Genomic DNA, 25,998 nt, shown 5'->3' on the forward strand with positions numbered 1-25,998 from the left:
CCCACTTGGAGAGTCAGTGCCATTAACCTCCTGTTTGGCACACTTTGCAATTTCTGCGCAAGATGAACAGGAATAGGGAGAAGCAATGAGAGACTAGCTGTTGGTGTCTGCACGGGCAAATTGAACGCTCATTTCCCACCAGGAAGAGGAATTAACCAAAGGCTCAGCGTGCCCGGCCGGAAATATATTAGGGCCTGAAGCAATCCTGCGGTTTTGCGGCCAGCTCACAAGAAAACGAGTTGAAGAAAGGAGCTCAGGGGCACTGTAATTCACAAACCTGCAGAGTTATGAATGACAGCTATCGTCCAAAAATGTACTGAAGTAAGTCTTCAAAGAGGACTTGAAAGCGGGGCAGAATTTCAGGAAAACGATTTCAGGGGGTAGACTGGAATTGCACTTAAAGCGTAGAAAAAGAGGCAGAATGTCAACAATGATGCACTTGGCCAAAAAGGGCGTATGCGTTTTTTCCTGAATATATTCAGGAAAAAACGCATACGCCCTTTTTGGCCAACCAAGCAAGCGTGTAAAGGAAATCTGCACTACAATGAAGTCTCACTGCCCCCCGGTCAAAAGGGCCATCTGAAAAAAGTGTAAAATCCAGAAAGACAGGACAGGTTATGGAGAACAGGGAGCCTTGTCATGCTGATGGGCGGGATGTAAATTGCCAACAACCACTCTGGAGAAGTGTATGGTTTTTCCAGAAACACGTAGGAAACAAAGCAACACAGCCTATGGCACTTCCACTTATGGTCCTATAGCTTAGGGAAATTAAATTCAAAAACACACAGCCACCCCAGAGTTTGGGACGGCTCTGTTTACAAGAACCTCGTCTACGGTACAAGTAAAATATCCCAGAAAGCAAAAAATGGATAAAGAAGTTGTGGTACGCACGTACAATGGAATATCACTCAGCAATGAAATCTACGTCATCAGGCCTGTAGCGGCATAATGAGTGGATTCAGGTACGATGATTCTACGAGAAATAAGTCACACAGAAAAAGAAACATCATAAGATATCACTAATACACGGAATGTAAAGTTGGCTACACATGAACTGAATTACAAAACAGAACAGGGTCTCAAATTTAGAAAACCAACTTATGCTTGCTTATGGGGAAAGGTGAGTTGGGGTGCTGCATAAAACCAGAGATTGAAATTAGCACAGATACCGTTCCATAAGCCAAATATATAATAGACAAGCCCTACTCCTTGCTCAACGAAATGGACTCAACACCCCATATTCAACGCCTGGCAAGATACCTGACAAGTAAGAATCTTAAAACCCATGGATTTATATGTCTCCATAAGGAAATCAAGCGTGTGTACAGCGGCCTAAACGCAGCAGTGAAAATCTGATAAATCCCATTATCAAAATAAATTTCAAAAACAAAACACAATGACAGTGAAATAGAGAGCAATTCTTAAATAATTCATTCAGGGCTTGTGATGCAACCTGGCTTTACCACATCTACACCCAGAGCTGGGTGAGACATAAGGCTGGACACTTCGGGCTGGTAGCATTGGTGAGGTTCGGTGAGCAAACGCAGACCCTTTGAAGTCATACTGCATGGTACCCATTCCATGGGTCCCAACTCTCCAGGTTTAAGGGATTCTTCCTTCAGCTAAAACATGAATGGGAAACCCAGACTATCGTCCGCCGTGTGATTGGGAAACGTTTTCAAATGCATCTCAGTTTTCGTCCCCTGGTACTCGGGTTCACCATTCCAGACGCTTTACTAACACTCTCCCCACTTGGAGAGTCAGTGCATTTAACCTCCTGTTTGGCACACTTTGCAATTTCTGCGCAAGATGAACAGGAATAGGGAGAAGCAATGAGAGACTAGCTGTAGGTGCCTGCACGGGCAAAAGGAGCGATCATTTCCGACCAGGAAGAGGAATTAAACAAAGGCTCAGCATGCCCTGCCGGAAAGAGACTTTGGCCTGAAGCAATCCTGCGGTTTTGCGGCCAGCTCACAAGAAAGCGAGTTGAAGACATGAGCTCAGGGGCACTGTAATTCACAAACGTGCAGAGTTATGAATGACAGCTATCGTCCAAAAATGTATTGAAGTAAGTCTTCCAAGAGGACTTGAAAGCGGGGCAGAATTTCAGGAAAACGATTTCAGGGGGTAGACTGGAATTGTACTAAAAGCATAGGAAAAGAGGCAGAATGTCGACAACGATGCACTTGGCCAAAAAGGGCGTATGCGTTTTTTCCTGAATATATTCAGGAAAAAACGCATACGCCCTTTTTGGCCAACCAAGCAAGCGTGTAAAGGAAATCTGCACTACAATGAAGTCTCACTGCCCCCACGGTCAAAAGGGCCATCTGAAAAAAGTGTAAAATCCAGAAAGGCAGGACAGGTCATGGAGAACAGGGAGCCTTGTCATGCTGATGGGCGGGATGTAAATTGCCAACAACCACTCTGGAGAAGTGTATGGTGTTTCCAGAAACACGTAGGAAACAAAGCAACACAGCCTATGGCACTTCCACTTATGGTCCTATAGCTTAGAGAAATTAAAATCAAAAACACACAGCCACCCCAGAGTTTGGGACGGCTCTGTTTACAAGAACCTCGTCTACGGTACAAGTAAAATATCCCAGAAAGCAAAAAATGGATAAAGAAGTTGTGGTACGCACGTACAATGGAATATCACTCAGCAATGAAATCTACGTCATCAGGCCCGTAGCGGCATAATGAGTGGATTCAGGTATGATGATTCTACGAGAAATAAGTCACACAGAAAAAGAAACATCATAAGATATCACTAATACACGGAATGTAAACTTGGCAACCCATGAACTGAATTACAAAACAGAACAGGGTCTCAAATTTAGAAAACCAACTTATGCTTGCTTATGGGGAAAGGTGAGTTGGGGTGCTGCATAAAACCAGAGATTGAAATTAGCACAGATACCGTTCCATAAGCCAAATATATAATAGACAAGCCCTACTCCTTGCTCAACGAAATGGACTCAACACCACATATTCAACGCCTGGCAAGATACCTGACAAGTAAGAATCTTAAAACCCATGGATTTATATGTCTCCATAAGGAAATCAAGCGTGTGTACAGCGGCCTAAACGCAGCAGTGAAAATCCGATAAATCCCATTATCAAAATAAATTTCAAAAACAAAACACAATGACAGTGAAATAGAGAGCAATTCTTAAATAATTCATTCAGGGCTTGTGATGCAACCTGGATTTCCCACATCTACACCCAGAGCTGGGTGAGATATAAGGCTGGACACTTCGGGCTGATAGCATTGGTGAGGTTCGGTGAGCAAACGCAGACCCTTTGAAGTCATACTGCATGGTACCCATTCCATGGGTTCCAAATTTCCAGGTTTAAGGGATTCTTCCTTCAGCTAAAACATGCATGGGAAACCCATAGTATGGTCCACCGTGTGATTGGGAAACGTTTTCAAATGCATCTCAGTTTTCGTCCCCTGGTACTCGGGTTCACCATTCCAGACGCTTTACTAACACTCTCCCCACTTGGAGAGTCAGTGCATTTAACCTCCTGTTTGGCACACTTTGCAATTTCTGCGCAAGATGAACAGGAATAGGGAGAAGCAATGAGAGACTAGCTGTAGGTGTCTGCACGGGCAAATGGAACGCTCATTTCCGACCAGGAAGAGGAATTAAACAAAGGCTCAGCATGCCCTGCTGGAAAGAGACTTTGGCCTGAAGCAATCCTGCGGTTTTGCGGCCAGCTCACAAGAAAGCGAGTTGAAGACATGAGCTCAGGGGCACTGTAATTCACAAACCTGCAGAGTTATGAATGACAGCTATCGTCCAAAAATGTATTGAAGTAAGTCTTCCAAGAGGACTTGAAAGCGGGGCAGAATTTCAAGAAAACGATTTCAGGGGGTAGACTGGAATTGTACTAAAAGCATAGGAAAAGAGGCAGAATGTCGACAACGATGCACTTGGCCAAAAAGGGCGTATGCGTTTTTTCCTGAATATATTTTCCTGAATATATTTTCCTGAATATATTCAGGAAAAAACGCATACGCCCTTTTTGGCCAACCAAGCAAGCGTGTAAAGGAAATCTGCACTACAATGAAGTCTCACTGCCCCCCGGTCAAAAGGGCCATCTGAAAAAAGTGTAAAATCCAGAAAGGCAGGACAGGTCATGGAGAACAGGGAGCCTTGTTATGCTGATGGGCGGATTTAAATTGCCAATAGCCACTCTGGAAAAGTGTATGGTGTTTCCTGAAACACGTAGGAAACAAAGCAACACAGCCTATGGCACTTCCACTTATGGTCCTATAGCTTAGGGAAATTAAAATCAAAAACACACAGCCACCCCAAAGTTTGGGATGGCTCTGTTTACAAGAACCTCATCTCCGGTAGAAGTTAAATATCTGAGAAAGCATAAAATGGATAAAGAAGTTGTGGTACGCACGTACAATGGAATATCTCTCAGCAATGAAATCTACGTCATCAGGACCGTAGCGGCATAATGAGTGGATTCAGGTACGATGATTCTATGAGAAATAAGTCAGACAGAAAAAGAAACATCATAAGTTATCACTAATACACGGAATGTAAACTTGGCTACCCATGAACTGAATTACAAAACAGAACAGGGTCTCAAATTTAGCAAACCAACTTATGCTTGCTTATGGGGAAAGGTCAGTTGGATGCTGCATAAAACCAGAGATTGAAATTAGCACAGATACCGTTCCATAAGCCAAATATATAATAGACAAAACCTACTCCTTGCTCAACGAAATGGACTCAACACCCTATATTCAACGCCTGGGAAGATACCTGACAAGTAAGAATCTTAAAACCCATGGATTTATATGTCTCCATAAGGAAATCAAGCGTGTGTACAGTGGCCTAAAAGCAGCAGTGAAAATCCGATAAATCCCATTATCAAAATGAATTTCAAAAACAAAACAAAATGACAGTGAAATAGAGAGCAATTCTTAAATAATTCATTCAGGGCTTGTGATGCAACCTGTATTTACCACATCTACACCCAGAGCTGGATGAGACATAAGGCTGGACACTTCGGGCTGATAGCATTGGTGAGGTTCGGTGAGCAAACGCAGACCCTTTGAAGTCATACTGCATGGTACCCGTTCCATGGGTCCCAACTCTCCAGGTTTAAGGGATTCTTCCTTCAGCTAAAACATGCATGGGAAACCCAGAGTATGGTCCACCATGTGATTGGGAAACGTTTTCAAATGCATCTCAGTTTTCGTCCCCTGGTACTCGGGTTCAACATTTGAACGCTTTACTAACACTCTCCCCACTTGGAGAGTCAGTGCCATTAACCTCCTGTTTGGCACACTTTGCAATTTCTGCGCAAGATGAACAGGAATAGGGAGAAGCAATGAGAGACTAGCTGTTGGTGTCTGCACGGGCAAATTGAACGCTCATTTCCCACCAGGAAGAGGAATTAACCAAAGGCTCAGCATGCCCGGCCGGAAATATATTAGGGCCTGAAGCAATCCTGCGGTTTTGCGGCCAGCTCACAAGAAAACGAGTTGAAGAAAGGAGCTCAGGGGCACTGTAATTCACAAACCTGCAGAGTTATGAATGACAGCTATCGTCCAAAAATGTACTGAAGTAAGTCTTCAAAGAGGACTTGAAAGCGGGGCAGAATTTCAGGAAAACGATTTCAGGGGGTAGACTGGAATTGCACTTAAAGCGTAGAAAAAGAGGCAGAATGTCAACAATGATGCACTTGGCCAAAAAGGGCGTATGCGTTTTTTCCTGAATATATTCAGGAAAAAACGCATACGCCCTTTTTGGCCAACCAAGCAAGCGTGTAAAGGAAATCTGCACTACAATGAAGTCTCACTGCCCCCCGGTCAAAAGGGCCATCTGAAAAAAGTGTAAAATCCAGAAAGACAGGACAGGTTATGGAGAACAGGGAGCCTTGTCATGCTGATGGGCGGGATGTAAATTGCCAACAACCACTCTGGAGAAGTGTATGGTTTTTCCAGAAACACGTAGGAAACAAAGCAACACAGCCTATGGCACTTCCACTTATGGTCCTATAGCTTAGGGAAATTAAATTCAAAAACACACAGCCACCCCAGAGTTTGGGACGGCTCTGTTCACAAGAACCTCGTCTACGGTACAAGTAAAATATCCCAGAAAGCAAAAAATGGATAAAGAAGTTGTGGTACGCACGTACAATGGAATATCACTCAGCAATGAAATCTACGTCATCAGGCCCGTAGCGGCATAATGAGTGGATTCAGGTACGATGATTCTACGAGAAATAAGTCACACAGAAAAAGAAACATCATAAGATATCACTAATACACGGAATGTAAAGTTGGCTACACATGAACTGAATTACAAAACAGAACAGGGTCTCAAATTTAGAAAACCAACTTATGCTTGCTTATGGGGAAAGGTGAGTTGGGGTGCTGCATAAAACCAGAGATTGAAATTAGCACAGATACCGTTCCATAAGCCAAATATATAATAGACAAGCCCTACTCCTTGCTCAACGAAATGGACTCAACACCCCATATTCAACGCCTGGCAAGATACCTGACAAGTAAGAATCTTAAAACCCATGGATTTATATGTCTCCATAAGGAAATCAAGCGTGTGTACAGCGGCCTAAACGCAGCAGTGAAAATCCGATAAATCCCATTATCAAAATAAATTTCAAAAACAAAACACAATGACAGTGAAATAGAGAGCAATTCTTAAATAATTCATTCAGGGCTTGTGATGCAACCTGGCTTTACCACATCTACACCCAGAGCTGGGTGAGACATAAGGCTGGACACTTCGGGCTGATAGCATTGGTGAGGTTCGGTGAGCAAACGCAGACCCTTTGAAGTCATACTGCATGGTACCCATTCCATGGGTCCCAACTCTCCAGGTTTAAGGGATTCTTCCTTCAGCTAAAACATGAATGGGAAACCCAGACTATCGTCCGCCGTGTGATTGGGAAACGTTTTCAAATGCATCTCAGTTTTCGTCCCCTGGTACTCGGGTTCACCATTCCAGACGCTTTACTAACACTCTCCCCACTTGGAGAGTCAGTGCATTTAACCTGCTGTTTGGCACACTTTGCAATTTCTGCGCAAGATGAACAGGAATAGGGAGAAGCAATGAGAGACTAGCTGTAGGTGCCTGCACGGGCAAAAGGAGCGATCATTTCCGACCAGGAAGAGGAATTAAACAAAGGCTCAGCATGCCCTGCCGGAAAGAGACTTTGGCCTGAAGCAATCCTGCGGTTTTGCGGCCAGCTCACAAGAAAGCGAGTTAAAGACATGAGCTCAGGGGCACTGTAATTCACAAACGTGCAGAGTTATGAATGACAGCTATCGTCCAAAAATGTATTGAAGTAAGTCTTCCAAGAGGACTTGAAAGCGGGGCAGAATTTCAGGAAAACGATTTCAGGGGGTAGACTGGAATTGTACTAAAAGCATAGGAAAAGAGGCAGAATGTCGACAACGATGCACTTGGCCAAAAAGGGCGTATGCGTTTTTTCCTGAATATATTCAGGAAAAAACGCATACGCCCTTTTTGGCCAACCAAGCAAGCATGTAAAGGAAATCTGCACTACAATGAAGTCTCACTGCCCCCCCGGTCAAAAGGGCCATCTGAAAAAAGTGTAAAATCCAGAAAGGCAGGACAGGTCATGGAGAACAGGGAGCCTTGTCATGCTGATGGGCGGGATGTAAATTGCCAACAACCACTCTGGAGAAGTGTATGGTGTTTCCAGAAACACGTAGGAAACAAAGCAACACAGCCTATGGCACTTCCACTTATGGTCCTATAGCTTAGAGAAATTAAAACCAAAAACACACAGCCACCCCAGAGTTTGGGACGGCTCTGTTTACAAGAACCTCGTCTACGGTACAAGTAAAATATCCCAGAAAGTAAAAAATGGATAAAGAAGTTGTGGTACGCACGTACAATGGAATATCACTCAGCAATGAAATCTACGTCATCAGGCCAGTAGCGGCATAATGAGTGGATTCAGGTATGATGATTCTACGAGAAATAAGTCACACAGAAAAAGAAACATCATAAGATATCACTAATACACGGAATGTAAACTTGGCTACCCATGAACTGAATTACAAAACAGAACAGGGTCTCAAATTTAGAAAACCAACTTATGCTTGCTTATGGGGAAAGGTGAGTTGGGGTGCTGCATAAAACCAGAGATTGAAATTAGCACAGATACCGTTCCATAAGCCAAATATATAATAGACAAGCCCTACTCCTTGCTCAACGAAATGGACTCAACACCCCATATTCAACGCCTGGCAAGATACCTGACAAGTAAGAATCTTAAAACCCATGGATTTATATGTCTCCATAAGGAAATCAAGCGTGTGTATAGCGGCCTAAACGCAGCAGTGAAAATCCGATAAATCCCATTATCAAAATAAATTTCAAAAACAAAACACAATGACAGTGAAATAGAGAGCAATTCTTAAATAATTCATTCAGGGCTTGTGATGCAACCTGGATTTCCCACATCTACACCCAGAGCTGGGTGAGATATAAGGCTGGACACTTCGGGCTGATAGCATTGGTGAGGTTCGGTGAGCAAACGCAGACCCTTTGAAGTCATACTGCATGGTACCCATTCCATGGGTTCCAAATTTCCAGGTTTAAGGGATTCTTCCTTCAGCTAAAACATGCATGGGAAACCCATAGTATGGTCCACCGTGTGATTGGGAAACGTTTTCAAATGCATCTCAGTTTTCGTCCCCTGGTACTCGGGTTCACCATTCCAGACGCTTTACTAACACTCTCCCCACTTGGAGAGTCAGTGCCTTTAACCTCCTGTTTGGCACACTTTGCAATTTCTGTGCAAGATGAACAGGAATAGGGAGAAGCAATGAGAGACTAGCTGTAGGTGTCTGCACGGGCAAATGGAACGCTCATTTCCGACCAGGAAGAGGAATTAAACAAAGGCTCAGCATGCCCTGCTGGAAAGAGACTTTGGCCTGAAGCAATCCTGCGGTTTTGCGGCCAGCTCACAAGAAAGCGAGTTGAAGACATGAGCTCAGGGGCACTGTAATTCACAAACCTGCAGAGTTATGAATGACAGCTATCGTCCAAAAATGTATTGAAGTAAGTCTTCCAAGAGGACTTGAAAGCAGGGCAGAATTTCAGGAAAACGATTTCAGGGGGTAGACTGGAATTGCACCAAAAGCATAGGAAAAGAGGCAGAATGTCGACAACGATGCACTTGGCCAAAAAGGGCGTATGCGTTTTTTCCTGAATATATTCAGGAAAAAACGCATACGCCCTTTTTGGCCAACCAAGCAAGCGTGTAAAGGAAATCTGCACTACAATGAAGTCTCACTGCCCCCCCGGTCAAAAGAGACATCTGAAAAAAGTGTAAAATCCAGAAAGGCAGGACAGGTCATGGAGAACAGGGAGCCTTGTCATGCTGATGGGCGGGATGTAAATTGCCAACAACCACTCTGGAGAAGTGTATGGTGTTTCCTGAAACACGTAGCAAACAAAGCAACACAGCCTATGGCACTTCCACTTATGGTCCTATAGCTTAGGGAAATTCAAATCACAAACACACACCCACTCCAAAGTTTGGGATGGCTCTGTTTACAAGAACCTCATCTACGGTAGCAGTTAAATATCCCAGAAAGCATAAAATGGATAAAGAAGTTGTGGTACGCACGTACAATGGAATATCACTCAGCAATGAAATCTACGTCATCAGTCCCGTAGCGGCATAATGAGTGGATTCAGGTACGATGATTCTACGAGAAATAAGTCACACAGAAAAAGAAACATCATAAGATATCACTAATACACGGAAGGTAAACTTGACTACACATGAACTGAATTACAAAACAGAACAGGGTCTCAAATTTAGAAAACCAACTTATGCTTGCTTATGGGGAAAGGTGAGTTGGGGTGCTGCATAAAACCAGAGATTGAAATTAGCACAGATACCGTTCCATAAGCCAAATATATAATAGACAAGACCTACTCCTTGCTCAACGTAATGGACTCAACAACCCATATTCAATGGCTGGCAAGATACCTGACAAGTAAGAATCTTAAAACCCATGGATTTATATGTCTCCATAAGGAAATCAAGCGTGTGTACAGCGGCCTAAACGCAGCAGTGAACATCCGATAAATCCCATTATCAAAATAAATTTCAAAAACAAAAAAAATGACAGTGAAATAGGGAGCAATTCTTAAATAATTCATTCAGGGCTTGTGATGCAACCTGGATTTACCACATCTACACCCAGAGCTGGGTGAGACATAAGGCTGGACACTTCGGTCTGATAGCATTGGTGAGGTTCGGTGAGCAAACGCAGACCCTTTGAAGTCATACTGCATGGTAACCTTTCCATGGGTCCCAACTCTCCAGGTTTAAGGAATTCTTCCTTCAGCTAAAACATGCATGGGAAACCCACAGTACAGTGCACTGTGAGACCGGGAAACCTTTTCAAATGCATTTTAGTTATCGTCCCCTGGTACTCGGGTTCACCATTCCAGACGCTTTAGTAACACTCTCCCCACTTGGAGAGTCAGTGCCATTAACCTCCTGTTTGGCACAGTTTGCAATTTCTGCGCAAGATGTACAGGAATAGGGAGAACCAATGAGAGACTAGCTGTAGGTGCCTGCACGGGCAAAAGGAACACTCATTTCCGACCAGGAAGAGGAATTAAACAAAGGCTCAGCATGCCCTGCCGGAAAGAGATTATGGCCTGAAGCAATCCTGCGGTTTTGCGGCCAGCTCACAAGAAAGCGAGTTGAAGACATGAGCTCAGGGGCACAGTAATTCACAAACCTACAGAGTTATGAATGACATCTATCGTCCAAAAATGTATTGAAGTAAGTCTTCGAAGAGGACTTGTAAGCGGGGCAGAATTTCAGGAAAACGATTTCAGGGGGTAGACTGGAATTGTACTAAAAGCATAGGAAAAGAGGCAGAATGTCGACAACGATGCACTTGGCCAAAAAGGGCGTATGCGTTTTTTCCTGAATATATTCAGAAAAAAAAGGCATACGCCCTTTTTGGCCAACCAAGCAAGCGTGTAAAGGAACTCTGCACTACAAGGAAGTCTCACTGCCCCCCCGGTCAAAAGGGCCATCTGAAAAAAGTGTAAAATCCAGAAAGGCAGGACAGGTCATGGAGAACAGGGAGCCTTGTCATCCTGATGGGCGGGATGTGAATTGCCAACAACCACTCTGGAGAAGTGTATGGTGTTTCCAGAAACACGTAGGAAACAAAGCAACACAGCCTATGGCACTTCCACTTATGGTCCTATAACTTAGGTAAATTAAAATCAAAAACACACAGACACCCCAGAGTTTGGGACGGCTCTGTTTACAAGAACCTCGTCTACAGTACAAGTAAAATATCCCAGAAAGTAAAAAATGGATAAAGAAGTTGTGGTACGCACGTACAATGGAATATCACTCAGCAATGAAATCTACGTCATCAGGCCCGTAGCGGCATAATGAGTGGATTCAGGTACGATGATTCTACGAGAAATAAGTCACACAGAAAAAGAAACATCATAAGATATCACTAATACACGGAATGTAAACTTGACTACACATGAACTGAATTACAAAACAGAACAGGGTCTCAAATTTAGAAAACCAACTTATGCTTGCTTATGGGGAAAGGTGAGTTGGGGTGCTGCATAAAACCAGAGATTGAAATTAGCACAGATACCGTTCCATAAGCCAAATATATAATAGACAAGACCTACTCCTTGCTCAACGTAATGGACTCAACACCCCATATTCAACGCCTGGCAAGATACCTGACAAGTAAGAATCTTAAAACCCATGGATTTATATGTCTCCATAAGGAAATCAAGCGTGTGTACAGCGGCCTAAACGCAGCAGTGAACATCCGATAAATCCCATTATCAAAATAAATTTCAAAAACAAAACAAAATGACAGTGAAATAGAGAGCAATTCTTAAATAATTCATTCAGGGCTTGTGATGCAACCTGGATTTACCACATCTACACCCAGAGCTGGGTGAGACATAAGGCTGGACACTTCGGACTGATAGCATTGGTGAGGTTCGGTGAGCAAACGCAGACCCTTTGAAGTCATACTGCATGGTACCCATTCCATGCGTCCCAAATTTCCAGGTTTAAGGGATTCTTCCTTCAGCTAAATCATGCATGGGAAACCCATAGTGTGGTCCACCGTGTGATTGGGAAACATTTTCAAATGCATCTCAGTTTTCGTCCCCTGGTACTCGGGTTCACCATTCCAGACGCTTTACTAACACTCTCCCCACTTGGAGAGTCAGTGCCTTTAACCTCCTGTTTGGCACAGTTTGCAATTTCTGCGCAAGATGAACAGGCATAGGGAGAAGCAATGAGAGACTAGCTGTAGGTGTCTGCACGGGCAAATGGAACGCTCTTTTCCCACCAGGAAGAGGAATTAACAAAAGGCTCAGCATGCCCTGCTGGAAACAGATTAGGGCCTGAAGCAATCTTGCGGTTTTGCGGCCAGCTCACAAGAAAGCGAGTTGAAGAAAGGAGCTCAGGGACACTGTAATTCACAAATCTGCAGAGTTATGAATGACACCTATCGTCCAAAAATGTATAGAAGTAAGTCTTCGAAGAGGACTTGAAAGCGGGGCAGAATTTCAGGAAAACGATTTCAGGGGGTAGACTGGAATTGCACTTAAAGCATAGGAAAAGAGGCAGAATGTTGACAATGATGCACTTGGCCAAAAAGGGCGTATGCGTTTTTTCCTGAATATATTCAGGAAAAAACGCATACGCCCTTTTTGGCCAACCAAGCAAGCGTGTAAAGGAAATCTACACTACAATGAAGTCTCACTGCCCCCCGGTCAAAAGGGCCATCTGAAAAAAGTGTAAAATCCAGAAAGGCAGGACAGGTCATGGAGAACAGGGAGCCTTGTTATGCTGATGGGCGGATTTAAATTGCCAACAGCCACTCTGGAAAAGTGTATGGTGTTTCCTGAAACACGTAGCAAACAAAGCAACACAGCCTATGGCACTTCCACTTATGGTCCTATAGCTTAGGGAAATTAAAATCAAAACCACACAGCCACCCCAAAGTTTGGGATGGCTCTGTTTACAAGAACCTCATCTACGGTAGCAGTTAAATATCCCAGAAAGCATAAAATGGATAAAGAAGTTGTGGTACGCACGTACAATGGAATATCACTCAGCAATGAAATCTACGTCATAAGTCCCGTAGCGGCATAATGAGTGGATTCAGGTACGATGATTCTACGAGAAATAAGTCACACAGAAAAAGAAACATCATAAGATATCACTAATACACGGAATGTAAACTTGACTACACATGAACTGAATTACAAAACAGAACAGGGTCTCAAATTTAGAAAACCAACTTATGCTTGCTTATGGGGAAAGGTGAGTTGGGGTGCTGCATAAAACCAGAGATTGAAATTAGCACAGATACCGTTCCATAAGCCAAATATATAATAGACAAGACCTACTCCTTGCTCAACGTAATGGACTCAACACCCCATATTCAACGCCTGGCAAGATACCTGACAAGTAAGAATCTTAAAACCCATGGATTTATATGTCTCCATAAGGAAATCAAGCGTGTGTACAGCGGCCTAAACGCAGCAGTGAACATCCGATAAATCCCATTATCAAAATAAATTTCAAAAACAAAACAAAATGACAGTGAAATAGAGAGCAATTCTTAAATAATTCATTCAGGGCTTGTGATGCAACCTGGATTTACCACATCTACACCCAGAGCTGGGTGAGACATAAGGCTGGACACTTCGGGCTGATAGCATTGGTGAGGTTCGGTGAGCAAACGCAGACCCTTTGAAGTCATACTGCATGGTACCCATTCCATGCGTCCCAAATTTCCAGGTTTAAGGGATTCTTCCTTCAGCTAAAACATGCATGGGAAACCCATAGTGTGGTCCACCGTGTGATTGGGAAACATTTTCAAATGCATCTCAGTTTTCGTCCCCTGGTACTCGGGTTCACCATTCCAGACGCTTTACTAACACTCTCCCCACTTGGAGAGTCAGTGCCTTTAACCTCCTGTTTGGCACAGTTTGCAATTTCTGCTCAAGATGAACAGGCATAGGGAGAACCAATGAGAGACTAGCTGTTGGTGTCTGCACGGGCAAATTGAACGCTCATTTCCCACCAGGAAGAGGAATTAACCAAAGGCTCAGCGTGCCCGGCTGGAAACATATTAGGGCCTGAAGCAATCCTCCGGTTTTGCGGCCAGCTCACAAGAAAACGAGTTGAGGAAAGGAGCTCAGGGGCACTGTAATTCACAAACCTGCAGAGTTATGAATGACAGCTATCGTCCAAAAATGTACTGAAGTAAGTCTTCAAAGAGGACTTGAAAGCGGGGCAGAATTTCAGGAAAACGATTTCAGGGGGTAGACTGGAATTGCACTTAAAGCATAGGAAAAGAGGCAGAATGTCGACAATGATGCACTTGGCCAAAAAGGGCGTATGCGTTTTCTCCTGAATATATTCAGGAAAAAACGCATACGCCCTTTTTGGCCAACCAAGCAAGCGTGTAAAGGAAATCTGCACTACAATGAAGTCTCACTACCCCCGGTCAAAAGGGCCATCTGAAAAACGTGTAAAATCCAGAAAGGCAGGACAGGTCTTGGAGAACAGGGAGCCTTGTTATGCTGATGGGTGGGATGTAAAGTGCCAACAGCCACTCTGGAGAAATGTATGGTGTATCCTGAAACACGTAGGAAACAAAGCAACACAGCCTATGTCAATTCCACTTATGGTCCTATAGCTTAGGGAAATTAAAATCAAAAACACACAGCCACCCCAAAGTTTGGGATGGCTCTGTTTACAAGAACCTCGTCTACGGTACAAGTAAAATATCCCAGAAAGTAAAAAATGGATAAAGAAGTTGTGGTACGCACGTACAATGGAATATCACTCAGCAATGAAATCTACGTCACCAGGCCCGTAGCGGCATAATGAGTGGATTCAGATACGATGATTCTACGAGAAATAAGTCACACAGAAAAAGAAACATCATAAGATATCACTAATACACGGAATGTAAACTTGGCTACCCATGAACTGAATTACAAAACAGAACAGGGTCTCAAAATTAGAAAACCAACTTATGCTTGCTTATGGGGAAAGGTGAGTTGGGGTGCTGCATAAAACCAGAGATTGAAATTAGCACAGATACCGTTCCATAAGCCAAATATATAATAGACAAGCCCTACTCCTTGCTCAACGAAATGGACTCAACACCCCATATTCAACGCCTGGCAAGATACCTGACAAGTAAGAATCTTAAAACCCATGGATTTATATGTCTCCATAAGGAAATCAAGCGTGTGTACAGTGGCATAAACGCAGCAGTGAAAATCCGATAAATCCCATTATCAAAATAAATTTCAAAAACAAAACACAATGACAGTGAAATAGAGAGCAATTCTTAAATAATTCATTCAGGGCTTGAGATGCAACCTGGATTTCCCACATCTACACCCAGAGCTGGGTGAGACATAAGGCTGGACACTTCGGGCTGATAGCATTGGTGAGGTTCGGTGAGCAAACGCAGACCCTTTGAAGTCATACTGCATGGTACCCATTCCATGGGTCCCAACTCTCCAGGTTTAAGGGATTCTTCCTTCAGCTAAAACATGCATGGGAAACCCACAGTACACTGCACTGTGTGACCGGGAAATGTTTTCAAATGCATCTCAGTTTTCGTCCCCTGGTACTCGGGTTCAACATTTGAACGCTTTACTAACACTCTCCCCACTTGGAGAGTCAGTGCATTTAACCTCCTGTTTGGCACAGTTTGCAATTTCTGCGCAAGATGTACAGGAATAGGGAGAACCAATGAGAGACTAGCTGTAGGTGCCTGCACGGGCAAAAGGAACGCTCATTTCCGACCAGGAAGAGGAATTAAACAAAGGCTCAGCATGCCCTGCCGGAAAGAGACATTGGCCTGAAGCAATCCTGCGGTTTTGCGGCCAGCTCACAAGAAAGCGAGTTGAAGACATGAGCTCAGGGCACTGTAATTCACAAACCTGCAGAGTTATGAATGACAGCTATCGTCCAAAAATATATTTAAGTAAGTCTTCCAAGAGGACTTGAAAGCGGGGCAGAATTTCAGGAAAACGATTTCAGGGGGTAGACTGGAATTGTACTAAAAGCATAGGAAAAGAGGCAGAATGTCGACAACGATGCACTTGGCCAAAAAGGGCGTATGCGTTTTTTCCTGAATATATTCAGGAAAAAACGCATACGCCCTTTTTGGCCAACCAAGCAAGCGTGTAATGGAAATCTGCACTACAATGAAGTCTCACTGCCCCCCGGTCAAAAGGGCCATCTGAAAAAAATGTAAAATCCAGAAAGTCAGGACAGATCATGGAGAACAGGGAGCCTTGTCATGCTGGTGGGCGGGATGTAAATTGCCAACAACCACTCTGGAGAAGTGTATGGTGTTTCCAGAAACACGTAGGAAACAAAGCAACACAGCCTATGGCACTTCCACTTATGGTCCTATAGCTTAGGGAAATTAAAATCACAAACACACAGCCACCCCAAAGTTTGGAATGGCTCTGTTTACAAGAACCTTGTCTACGGTACAAGTTAAATATCCGAGAAAGGAAAAAATGGATAAGGAAGTTCTGGTACGCACGTACAATGGAATATCACTCAGCAATGAAATCTACGTCACCAGGCCCGTAGCGGCATAATGAGTGGATTCAGGTACGATGATTCTACAAGAAATACGTCACACAGAAAAAGAAACATCATAAGATATGACTAATACACGGAATGTAAACTTGGCTACACATAAACTGAATTACAAAACAGAACAGGGTCTCAAATTTAGAAAACCAACTTATGCTTGCTTATGGGGAAAGGTGAGTTGGGGTGCTGCATAAAACCAGAGATTGAAATTAGCACAGATACCGTTCCATAAGCCAAATATATAATAGACAAGCCCTACTACTTGCTCAACGAAATGGACTCAACACAACATATTCAACGCCTGGGAAGATACCTGACAAGTAAGAATCTTAAAACCCATGGATTTATATGTCTCCTTAAGGAAATCAAGCGTGTGTACAGCGGCCTAAACGCAGCAGTGAAAATCCGATAAATCCCATTATCAAAATAAATTTCAAAAACCAAACACAATGACAGTGAAATAGAGAGCAATTCTTAAATAATTCATTCAGGGCTTGTGATGCAACCTGGATTTACCACATCTACACCCAGAGCTGGGTGAGACATAAGGCTGGGCACTTCAGGCTGATAGCATTGGTGAGGTTCGGTGAGCAAACGCAGACCCTTTGAAGTCATACTGCATGGTACCCATTCCATGGGTCCCAACTCTCCAGGTTTAAGGGATTCTTCCTTCAGCTAAAACATGCATTGGAAACCCAGACTATCGTCCACCGTGTGATTGGGAAACGTTTTCAAATGCATCTCAGTTTTCGTCCCCTGGTACTCGGGTTCACCATTCCAGACGCTTTACTAACACTCTCCCCACTTGGAGAGTCAGTACTTTAACCTCCTGTTTGGCACAGTTTGCAATTTCTGCGCAAGATGAACAGGCATAGGGAGAACCAATGAGAGACTTGCTGTTGGTGTCTGCACGGGCAAATTGAACGCTCATTTCCCACCAGGAAGAGGAATTAACCAAAGGCTCAGTGTGCCCGGCCGGAAACAGATTAGGGCCTGAAGCAATCCTGCGGTTTTGCGGCCAGCTCACAAGAAAACGAGTTGAAGAAAGGAGCTCAGGGTCCTGTAATTCACAAACCTGCAGAGTTATGAATGTCAGCTATCGTCCAAAAATATACTGAAGTAAGTCTTCAAAGAGGACTTGAAAGCGGGGCAGATTTTCAGGAAAACGATTTCAGGGGGTAGACTGGAATTGCACTTAAAGCATAGGAAAAGAGGCAGAATGTCGACAATGATGCACTTGGCCAAAAAGGGCGTATGCGTTTTTTCCTGAATATATTCAGGAAAAAACGCATACGCCCTTTTTGGCCAACCAAGCAAGCGTGTAAAGGAAATCTGTACTACAATGAAGTCTCACTGCCCCCCGGTCAAAAGGGCCATCTGAAAAAAGTGTAAAATCCAGAAAGGCAGGACAGGTCATGTAGAACAGGGAGCCTTGTCATGCTGGTGGGCGGGATGTAAATTGCCAACAACCACTCTGGAGAAGTGTATGGTGTTTCCAGAAACACGTGGGAAACAAAGCAACACAGCCTATGTCACTTCCACTTATGGTCCTATAGCTTAGGGAAATTAAAATCAAAAACACACAGCCACCCCAGAGTTTGGGACGGCTCTGTTTACAAGAACCTCGTCTACGGTACAAGTAAAATATCCCAGAAAGTAAAAAATGGATAAAGAAGTTGTGGTACGCACGTACAATGGAATATCACTCAGCAATGAAATCTACTTCATCAGGCCCGTAACGGCATAATGAGTGGATTCAGGTATGATGATTCTACGAGAAATAAGTCACACAGAAAAAGAAACATCATAAGATATGACTAATACACGGAATGTAAACTTGGCTACCCATGAACTGAATTACAAAACAGAACAGGGTCTCAAATTTAGAAAACCAACTTATGCTTGCTTATGGGGAAAGGTGAGTTGGGGTGCTGCATAAAACCAGAGATTGAAATTAGTACAGATACCGTTCCATAAGCCAAATATATAATAGACAAGACCTACTCCTTGCTCAACGAAACGGACTCAAAGCCTGGGAATATACCTGACAAGTAAGAATCTTAAAACCCATGGATTTATATGTCTCCATAAGGAAATCAAGCGTGTGTACAGCAGCCTAAACGCAGCAGTGAAAATCCGATAAATCCCATTATCAAAATAAATTTCAAAACCAAAACACATTGACAGTGAAATAGAGAGCAATTCTTAAATAATTCATTCAGGGCTTGTGATGCAACCTGGATTTACCACATCTACATCCAGAGCTGGGTGAGATATACGGCTGGATACTTCGGGCTGATAGCATTTGTGAGGTTCGGTGAGCAAACGCAGACCCTTTGTAGTCATACTGCATGGTACCCATTCCATGGTTCCCAGCTCTCCAGGTTTAAGGGATTCTTCCTTCAGCTAAGACATGCATGGGAAACCCAGAGTATTGTCCACCGTGTGATTGGGAAACGTTTTCAAATATATCTCAGTTTTCGAACCCTGGTACTCGGGTTCACCATTCCAGACACTTTACTCATATTCTCCCCACTTGGAGAGTCAGTGCCTTTAACCTCCTGTTTGGCACAGTTTGCAATTTCTCCGCAAGATTAACAGGAATAGGGAGAAACAATGAGAGACTAGCTGTAGGTGTCTGCACGGGCAAATGGAACGCTCATTTCCCACCAGGAAGAGGAATTCACCAAAGGCTCAGTGTGCCCTGACGGAAACAGATTAGGGCCTGCAGCAATCCTTCGGTTTTGCGGCCAGCTCACAAGAAAGCGTGTTGAGGAAACGAGCTCAGGGGCACTGTATTTCACAAACCTGCAGAGTTATGAATGACAGCTATCGTCCAAAAATGTATTGAAGTAAGTCTTCGAATAGGACTTGAAAGCGGGGCAGAATTTCAGGAAAACGATTTCAGGGGGTAGACTGGAATTGCACTTAAAGCTTAGGAATAGAGGCAGAATGTCGACAATGATACACTGGCCAAAAAGTGCGTATGCGTTTTTTCCTGAATATATTCAGGAAAAAACGCATACGCCATTTTTGGCCAAGCAAGCAAGCAGGTAAATGAAATCTGCACTACAATGAAGTCTCACTGCCCCCCGGTCAAAAGGGCAATCTGAAAAAGTGTAAAATTCAGAAAGGCAGGACAGGTCATGGAAAACAGGGAGACTTGTTATGCTGATGGGGGGGATGTAAATTGCAAACAGCCACTCTGGAGAAGTGTATGGGGTTTCCTGAAACACGTAGGAAACAAAGCAACGGAGCCTATGTCACTTCCACTTATGGTCCTATAGCTTAGGGAAATTAAAATCAAAAACACACAGCCACCCCAAAGTTTGGGACAGCTCTGTTTACAAGAACGTCGTCTACGGTACAAGTTAAATATCCCAGAATGTGAAAAATGGTTAAAGAAGTTGTGGTACGCACGTACAATGGAATATCACTCACCAATGAAATCTATGTCATCAGGCCCGTCGCGGCATATTGAGTGGATCCAGGTACGATGATTCTAAGTGAAATAAGTCACACAGAAAATGAAACATCATAAGATATCACTAATACACGGAATGTAAACTTGGCTACACATGAACTGAATTACAAAACAGAACAGGGTCTCAAATTTAGAACACCAACTTATGCTTGCTTATGGGGAAAGGTGAGGTGGGGTGCTGCATAAAACCAGAGATAGAAATTAGCACACATACCTTTCCATAAGCCAAATATGTAATAGTCAAGACTTACACCTTGCTCAACGAAATGGACTAAACACACCATATTCAACTCCTAGGATTACACATGACTAGTAAGAATCTTCAAATCCATGGATTTATATGTCTCCGTAATAGAATCAAGTGTGTGTACAGCTGCATGAAGGCAGCAGAGAAAATCCGATAAATCCCATTATCAAAATAAACTACAAAAACAAACACAATGACAGTGAAATAGAGAGCAATTCTTAAATAATTCATTCAGGGCTTGTGATGCAACCTGGATTTACCACATCTACACCTAGAGCTGAGTGAGACATAAGGTTCGACACTTTGGGCTGATAGCATTGGTGAGGTTCGGTGAGAAAATGCAGGCCATTTGAAGTCATACTGCATGGTACCCATTGCATGGGTCCCACCTCTCCAGGTTTAAGGGATTCTTCCTTCAGGTAAAACACGCATGGGAAACCCAGAATATGGTCCACCGTGTGACCGGGAAACCTTTTTAAATGCATCTCAGTTTTCTTCCCCTCATACTCGGTTTTACCATTCCAGACGCTTTACTAACTCTTTCCCCAATTGGAGAGTCAGTGCCTTTAACCTCCTGTTTGGCACAGTTTGGAATTTCTGAGCAAGATGAACAGGAATAGGGAGAACCAATGAGAGATTAGCTGTAGGTGTCTGCACGAGCAAATTTAATGCTCATTTCCCATCAGGAAGAGGAATTAGCCAAAGGCTCAACATGCCGTGCCGGAACCAGATTAGGGCCTGAAGCAATCCTGCGGTTTTGCGGCCAGCTCACAAGAAAGCGAGTTGAAGAATGGAGCTCAGGGGCACTGTAATTCACAAACCTGCAGAGTTATAAATGACAGCTATCGTCCAAAAATATATTGAAGTAAGGCTGCAAAGAGGACTTGAACGCGGGGCAGAATTCCAGGAATACGATTTCAGGAGGTAGATGGGAAGTCCTCTGAAAGTATAGGAGAAGAGGCAGAACTTCGACAATGATGCACTTGGTCAAAAAGGGCATATGCGTTTCTTCCAGGGCCCTCATTAAAGAGGGTAGGAGGCTCCCAGCATGCTTCAGTGGCCAACAGAGGGCCTACGTCGCCAAGGCGACGTGAGCCATCCAGGCAGGAGTGACCTCACATCAGAGCGCCCACCTCACAGAAGGGTAAGGAACCCAGTCATGATCAGACTCTCACCAGAGTGCCCACATAAGCAAGGGGCTGGGAATCAGGCACGAGTGTCCTCACACCCGTGGGGCCACATCATCGAAAGTTGAGGTACCCAGCACATGTGGCCTCAAACCAGAAGACCCACATCACCATGGGTCTCAGAGCGAGGCAGGCAGGATTAACCTCAAAACACATGGCCCATTGTATAAAAAGGTGAGGAATCCAGCAGTTGGAACATCCCAGCAGGCGGCCCAGAGCACCGAGGCTATGGGATCCAGGCAGTGATGAACTCACAACAGAGGGCCCTCATCGTGATACTGTAAGCAACCCAGCTGTTGTGACCTCAGAGCACAAGGCCCACATCCCCATGGGGATGGGAACCAAGCAGGAGTGTCATCGCACCAGTGGGCACACAACAGAAAATGTGGGGAGCCCAGCAGTTAGGGCCGGACGCCAGAGGGCCCTCATCACTGAGGAGAGGAGGCTCCCAGCAAGCTCCAACTTCTACCAGAGGGCCGACGTCGCCAATGCGGGGTGTGCCAGCCAGGCAGGAGTGACCTCAGAGCAGAGGGCCAACCACACAAAAGTGTGAGGAACCCAAAGAGGATCAGACACTCACCAGAGGGCCCACATCACCAAGGGAATGGAAACCAGGCAGGAGTGTCCTCACACCAGTGGGGCCACATCACCGAAATGTGAGTGACCCAGCACACGTGGCCTCAAACTACAGGACACACATCACCAAGGGGCTGGGAGTGAGGCAGGCAGGAGGAGCCTCAAAACAGAGGGCCCATTGCGTAAAAAAGGTGAGGAATCCCGCAGTTGGAACCTCCCAGCAGGCGGCCAGGAGCAGCGAGGCTATGGGATCCAGGCCTGACTGAACTCAAAACAGAGGGCCCACATTCTGACACTGTGAGCAACCCAGCCGTTGGGACCACAGAGCAGAAAGCCCACATCCCCTAGGGAAGGGACCCTGGCTGGAGTGTACTCACACGACAGGGCGCACATCAGAAAATTTTGGGAGCCCATGAGTTAGGGCCTGACGCCAGAGGGCCCTCATTACCGAGGGGAGGAGACTCCCAGCAGGCACCAACTCCCAACTGAGGGCCCACATCGCCAACGTGACGTGTGCCAGCCAGGCAGGAGTGACCTCACAGCAGAGGGCCCACCTCCCAGAAGTGTGAGGAATCCAGACAGGATCAGACTCTCACAAGAGGGCCCCAATCACCAAGGGGATGGGAACCAGGCAGGAGTGTCCTCACACCAGTGGGGCCACATCAATAAAGGTGAGGAAACCGGTACATGTGGCCTTAAACCAGAGGACCTACATCACAAAGGGGCTGGGAGTGAGTCAGGAAGTAGGAGCATAAAAACACAGGACCCAAAGAATAAAAAAGGTAAGGAATCCAGCAGTAGGAACCTCCCAGCAGTCGGCTCAGAGCACAGAGTCTATGGGATCTAGGCCTGAGTGAACTAACACCAGAGAGACAACATCATGAAACGGTGAACAACACAGGTGTTGGGACCTTAGAGCAGAAGGCCCACATGCCCATGGGGATGGGAACCTGGCAGGAGTGTCCTCGCACCACTTAGCACGTATCAGAAAATGTGGGTACCCAGCAGTTAGGGCCTGACGCTAGAGGGCCCCCATCACCGAGGGGAGGAGGCTCCCAGCAGGCTCCAAGTGCCACAAGAGGGCCGATGTTGCCCAGGTGGGGTGTGCCAGCCAGGCAGGAGTGACCTCACAGCAGAGGGCCCACCTCACAGAAGGGTGAGGAACCCAGCCAGGATCAGACTCTCACCAGAGGGCCCACATCATCAAGGGGATAGGAAGCAGGCAGGAGTGTCCTCACACCAGTGTGGCCACATCATCCAAAGGCGAGGGACCCAGCACACGTGGCCTCACACCAGAGGACACACATCACCAAGGGACTGGGAGTGAGGCAGGCAGGAGGAGTCTCAAAACAGAGGGTCCATAGAAGAAAAAAGGTGAGGAATCCCGCAGTTGGAACCTCCCAGCAGGTGGCCAGGAGCAGCGAGGCTATGGGATCCAGGCCGGAGAGAACTCACAGCAGAGGGCCCTCATCATGAAACTGAGCAACCCACGGTTGGGACCTCAGAGCAGAAGGCCCACATTCCCATGGGGTTGGGAACCTGGCATGAGTGTACTCGAACCACAGGGCGCATATCAGAAAATATTGGGAGCCCAGGAATTAGGGCCTGACGCCAGAGGGCCCTCATTACCGAGGGCAGGAGACCCCCAGCAGGCACCAAATCCCACCAGAGGGCCGACTTCGCCAAGGCGGGGTGTGCCAGCCAGGCAGGAGTGACGTCAGAGAAGAGGGCCCACCTCACAGAAGTGTGAGGAACCCAACCAGGATCAGACTCTCACCGGATGGCCCACATCACCAAGGGGATGGGAACCAGGCAGGAGTGTCCTCACACCAGTGGGGCCACATCAGCCAAAGGTGAGGAACCCAGCACATGTGGCCTCAAACCACAGGACACACATCACCAAGGGGCTGGGAGTGAGGCAGGTGTCCGGAGGGGCACATTTAACTCTAATTTCCCACCAGGAAGAGGAATTAACCAAAAGCTCAGAGTGCCGTGCCAGACCCTGATTATGGCCTAAAGCAAACCTGCGGTTCTGTGGCCAGCTTTCAAGGAAACGAGTTAAGAAAGGAAATCACGGGCACTGTAATTCACAAACCTGCAGAGTTATAAATGACAGCTATTGGCAAAAATATACTGAAGTAAGTCTGCAAAGAGGACTTCAAAACGAGGCAGAATTGCAGGAATCATATTTCAGGAGGTAGATTGGAATTGCGTTTAAAGCATGTGAAAAGCGGCAGATCTTTGACAGTGATGCACTTGGACAAAAGTGCGTAAACATTTTTTCCTGAATATATTCAGGAAAAAACACATATGCCCTTTTTGGCCAACCAAGCACTCGAGCAATGGAAATCCGCACTACAATGAAGTCTCATTTCCCATTCGTCAAAAGGGCCATCTGAAAAATGTGTAAAAACCAGAAACACAGGACAGGCCATGGAGAACAGGGAGCCTTGTTATGCTGATGGGCGGGATGTAAATTGCCAACAGACACTCTGGAGATGTTTATGGTGTATCCTGAAACATCTGAAAAACAAAGCTACAGACCCTAGGGCACTTCCACTTTTGGCCCTATAGCTTAGGAAAATTAAAATCAACAAGACACAGCCAACACCAAATTTAGGGCTGCTGTGTTTACAAGAACCTTGAGTCCAGTACAAATTAAATATCCCAGAAAGAAAAATATGGATAAAGGAGTTGTGCTACTTACGTACAATGGAATATCACTCAGCAATGAAATCAATGTCATCAGGCCTGTAGCAGCAAATTGAGTGGATTTAAGTATGATGATTCTAAGAGAAATATGTCACACAGAGAAAGGTAATTATCATAAGATATCACTAATAGAGAGAGTGTAAACTTGGCTACACATAAACTGAATTCCAAAACCGAACAGAGTCTCACATTTAGATAAAAACTTATGCTTGCTTAAGGGGAAAGTTGAGTTGCGGTGCTGTATAAAACCAGAGATTGAAATTAGCACACATACCATTCCATAAGCCAAATATGTAATAGACAAGACCTACTCTTTGCTCAACGAAACAGACTCATCCATGGTGTATCACCTCACACCTGTTAGAATGGGCATCATCAGAAAATCTACAAACAACAAATGCTGGAAAGGGTGTGGAGATAAGGAACCCTCTTCCGCTATTGTTGGGAATGAAATTGATACAGTCACTGTGGAGAAAGTTATGGAGTTTCTTATAAAACTAAGAATAGAATTACCATATGATACAGCAGTCCCACTACTGGGCATATACCCAGACAAAACCATAAATCAAAAAGAGACATTCACCGCAATGTTCATTGCATCACTATTTACAATATCCAGGTAATGGAAGCAACCTAAATGCCCACAGACAGACGAATGCATAAAGATGTGGTACATATATAAAATGGAATATTACTAAGCCATAAAAAGGAATGAAATTGGGTCATTTGTAGAGACGTTGATGGATCTAGAGACTGTCATACAGAGTGAAGTAAGTCAGAAAGAGAAAAAGAAATCTTGTCTATTAATGGCTATATGTGGAACCTAGACAAATTGTACAGATGAACCGTTTTGCAAGGCAGAAATAGAGCAACAGATGTAGACAACAAACGTATGGACACCAAGGGGGGAAAGCTGTTTGGGGGTGGTGGTGGGAGGAGTTGAGAGATTGGGATTGGCATGTATACATTTATATGTATAAAATAGATAACCAAAAAGAACCTGCTGTATAAAAAAATAAAATAAAATTCAAATTACAAAAAGTAAAACAGAAAAAATATTCTTCCCTTCACATACATGTATTTATATGAATAAATTA

Source organism: Delphinapterus leucas, unplaced genomic scaffold (genome assembly GCF_059928025.1).
Source record: "Delphinapterus leucas isolate spDelLeu-1000000601 "Yukka" unplaced genomic scaffold, BTC_Dleu_Yukka2 spDelLeu_asBTCV2_sq31, whole genome shotgun sequence".
NCBI lineage: Eukaryota > Metazoa > Chordata > Mammalia > Artiodactyla > Monodontidae > Delphinapterus > Delphinapterus leucas.